The sequence below is a fragment of the Arachis stenosperma genome, chromosome 9, assembly GCF_014773155.1.
Source record: "Arachis stenosperma cultivar V10309 chromosome 9, arast.V10309.gnm1.PFL2, whole genome shotgun sequence".
Taxonomy (NCBI): domain Eukaryota; kingdom Viridiplantae; phylum Streptophyta; class Magnoliopsida; order Fabales; family Fabaceae; genus Arachis; species Arachis stenosperma.
Window position 1 is genome coordinate 97066140 of NC_080385.1, and position 4465 is coordinate 97070604.

The 4465-nt window shown below is 28.4% G+C and overlaps 1 long non-coding RNA gene across 3 annotated transcripts; it reads right to left on the reverse strand.

Annotated features, from left to right (window-relative positions):
* Positions 1-1639: 1639 nt before the first annotated feature.
* On the reverse strand, positions 1640-4157 carry LOC130951508 (uncharacterized). 3 transcript variants are annotated; one of them, XR_009073995.1, is made up of 6 exons: positions 3867-4157; positions 3390-3587; positions 2792-3019; positions 2604-2686; positions 2174-2485; positions 1640-2029 (listed from the first exon to the last, which is right to left on the reverse strand). It is a non-coding gene; the product is annotated as an uncharacterized LOC130951508 (long non-coding RNA). The 3 variants fall into 3 exon arrangements; XR_009073994.1 differs by having other exon boundaries at positions 1642-2029; positions 2174-2401; positions 3390-3463; positions 3867-4124; XR_009073993.1 differs by having other exon boundaries at positions 1643-2029; positions 2174-2401; positions 3867-4124.
* Positions 4158-4465: the final 308 nt, after the last annotated feature.

Below are 4465 nucleotides of genomic sequence, written 5' to 3' on the forward strand. Positions count from 1 at the left end.
ATATATGGGTTAATTATTTATTAATTTCACGGATTTTACACTCTGCATGATTATCTATTGGTTATTGCCATTAGTCTACCATTGCATCTCTCATGGTATTTGATCTAGCCAACTTAATACTGATTTTTTGTCTATACAAAAATACTAATTGATTGTCATAGACGTAATAGAATTAATAGGTAATGCAAATCACGGAATTTGGTAACATTAGAAGTTACATCCTAAGGGTTGAATTTGTTTTGACGTATACTCTCTATTCGTGCTATGTGACTTGGTGTCACCTCTACTCATTATTTTCATTGGGATTCTTTGCCTTGGATTCTCTTATTGAAATGTTATTTGATTAATTCTTTCAATCACACTTTATGGTTTCTATATATCTTTGCTTGATTGTGATCCTACCTATTCTCTTGAATCTTTTAGAATATTCAACATTGACATAGCTTGTATTATTCTTCGTGAATCTAGTTTTTTTTCGTAGAGTTCAAACTTATTTTATTATATCAAATTTTGAGGACAAAAATTTTTATAAGGTAGGTAGAATGCAACAACCCGTTTTTTTTTTTAAATATCTAAATATAAATAAATTATAATTTACTTTTATTAATTGGAGCCTCTTATTTTTGGAAACTAACTTACTAAAAATAATTAAATTAATTTTATAATTATTAAAATTTAAATTAATTATAATTTATTTTATTAAATTAAATTATTTCTTAAAAACTATTTTATTAGACAAAACTAAATTTTTATAATTATTATCGTTTGAATTTGGATAAATTAAAATTATTATATACTTTTTCTATATTAAGATAGTTTATATAATTGGTTTTATAATAACAAGAGTTTGAATTAATTAGGATTTTTATATCATTTTTATTATAATGAGATATTTTGAGAAAAGATAAAAATTATTATTATTATTATTATTATTATTATTATTATTATTATTATTATTATTAACCACTATAATTAGAATAAAATTTTTTTTAATAATATTATTATTAAATTCAAAATCTGCCAATATGAATAAATATCGATACTCTTTGGTGAATTTAGATTTGTTAATGCTTCATTGTATATCTTTTATTATTATATTACTAATATCATTTATATTAGTAACTCATATATATATATATATATATATATATATATATATATAATCCTATATATATTATTATTTATATTTTAATATATTCAGTTTTTCTAAATATGCGTTTGAGATATTTATAATTTAAACCGCTGATTCAATAGGTTCAGAACATGACACCTAGTCTATAATTATTTTTAATCACTATCTAATATTAATTCCTTAATTTTCTTCTCTTGGCAGAATGCCTTAAAGAAGTAAAGATAAAAAAAAAATCAAACGTGGTTTTAAATTATTTTGTGGCAGTTTAAAACCCCCACAAATTGACTTTTCAATTTGACACAAATTAACTATTTTGTGAGATTTTCAAATTTCCACAAACTTTGTAGTTATTTATTTTTAATTTCAAATCATTCATTAATCTCAATTTAAAACACTAAACATTCATTAATCTCATCTCATTTACATATTCTCAAATTAAAAATTTATTTTTTAATATCAAAATTTAAAAACTAAATCTTTTATAACACAATTCCTCAATATAAGACATAATTCTAAATATAAAAAAATTCTCAACGTCAATAGTTCCAAACATATATAGTATTATTCTACATAATTATTACTGTTTTTTTTTTAAGTAAAATAAAACAACAATTTCAATATTTTAATATCATCAAAATTCTAATAACATAAAAATCTCAAAATAAAAATATGAATGCAAAGTCACTCCAGCAAGAAAGAAAGTCTTCAGAACTATGTTCTCTAGAAGTAACATGTACATAGAGTGAAATTGCATTGAACCTTGCAGAAAGAGCCATCACCACCATGTTAGGAAGACATGCCATAAAAGTGACATCAAAAGAACCACAATGTGTAGGGCCATTTGCACCAAATAATCTAGCTCTATCCATTGCAAATCTTACCATCATGCACTACCACCTGTGTCACAGAACATGTCCTTTGAGCAATTACATAAACTAATCATGTATTGACCAATTAAGAATCACAGGACTATCATTATCATAAAAGCATAGAGAAATTGTAAAACAGTAATGAATGTAGTGAGTGAGTTATTATTCTTACTTGGTCATAAGCCTTCTGCATGAATGGTGAGTAAATTGCACAGAAAGGCTTGAGACCTTCACAAGCTAGACCTCCAGCAAATGTAACAGCATGTTGTTTTATCCCCACATCAAAGCATCTTGTTGGGAATCGAAGAAGGAAGAGATTCATGCCAGTACCACGTCCCATTACAGCATGGATTGCAACGAACGATGTCTTTGTCGCCTTCTGCTTCTGCAATCAAAGCCTCTGCAAAATATGTTTTGTAAGACTGCGAAGTAAAGTACCTTACCTAGATAAACTGAGATCCATGGTATATTTGAGTGGAGTAATCTTCAGCCAGGAAGCAAAGCGTATAAATGGAAAGGAAACAGAATAAAGAATAATGAGATATGACTAAAAAAGGTGAAGATTTTTCCTATGATAGATTGTTTCCTTTGTTGTTTCATACCTTGCCTTCCTTTCCTACTCTGACCCTCTTTCTTGCAACTATTATTCCATAGATGAGCTTCATATCTACCAGTCCACCTATGCCTAAATAATTTAACAAAGATTTATTAATAAGAAAGCAATTATGCAAATCATTGAATCTATTATTATTCAAACACTAGTCTTTCTAATAGCAACAAAAACACCAACCTTGTAACACCTCTATATTGAGATGTTCTCTGGCCAAAGGTATCAATGGATTTTCTATGAGCAATTTGCTTCTGGTTCTGCTCCACCATTTCGTCATGCACCCACTTCTTTGTAGCTTGTAGTGCTCATGATAGCATGTGATGCTTGTTGTGAGGATGTGACACAACTTGATTAGGAGCTTGGACTCATGGACAACCTCAGTGACTGTAAAGGGTGTTAAAGCAAAACCTACCAAAACCACACAGAAGAAAATCATCAATCAAACACTTATATATGTTAAATTATCTTAAATATTTAATTATTTTAAATTAAAATAATAACACTTATATATGTTAAAAATTAGAAATTTAATAGTAATTATATGTTTTTTTCATTTTATCAATTTCCTTATTTAACCACTCTCTGTCCACGTGTAATAGTAGCATAGTAATAAAGGATTTACTTATCAATGTTATCTTGTCTTAAGAACATTGGTTAAAATAATTATTATTTTTTAGTTTCTTAATAAAATAAATACACATCAAAAAGATACTTAAAAACTAATAAACAAATAAATGAAGCATAAATCAATTTGGTAATGTCAATGCTGAAATTTCACCTAATTACACAAGTTATATCTACAGGAAGTCTTCCATCCTGCCATCCGTGTAACAAATCAACTAGACAATGATCCTGCAGCAAAAAAAATCAATATCCATGACAATCAAAATATAAAATCCTTTTCATTTGTGATGGCTTTAGGAAATCCTCCTCCATTTGTGCCCGTGGCCATTTAGTAGGATCAAAAAGAAAATCACTGCAATGTTCAACACAAGTTCATGCAGGATGAAATTAAAATGTAAGTAAAAAAGAAAGAAAAAAAAAAGAAAACACAGATTCCTTTACACTTGTTAAGGCTCAAAGACCTTATTTAAATATTATTGCTTATTAGCGATCCAATAAATATCGTATGTACATCAGAATCTTCAGTACTTTCAAGACACGTTTCATATGTCAATCAAAGAAGTACTCATGTTAATACTAGTAATCAAGAAGCAAAATGAATGTGAATTAATGAACAAGACAAGACAAGTACCTTTTAAAGTAGAAGACTTGTTTATTTTCTGTGATGCTATGCTAACTGTGATCATCAATGATACAAGGTGCAAAAGAAGGCAACAAACAGAAAATGATGGATGAATAACTGTAATGACAATATTAAATATGAATGAATTTCCTCTATATAATATGCAATGTATTGCAAGCAACATACAAAAACAAAATAAATTAAAAGAAAAGAATGAAGATGTTGAGAAAATTTCGAAGAGGACAAAATGGTCAAAGAGCGTGCCAGCCAGAAAGAAAGAAGGATATATATGGAGAGAGTGGAGAGTCATTGTAGTTAGACCCTCCAATGTTGAAGCCTCCACAATCCACACCCACCAACTGTACAAAAACCAAAGCCACTTTCCTGGAAGTACCCTTAATCCCTTTTTCCCCTTCTTCCAAGTAACACACACACATTTCTTAATTACTATTATAATATTATTCCAACCTGCATGCACCTTCAAATCACACATACACACACCAATCACTATAAACACTATCTTTGCCCATTGCACTTCCTAATCCCAAAACCACTCTCGCTCTACACAATCACTCATAACTGAATAGTAGTTTCAGTGGAGTCGATAT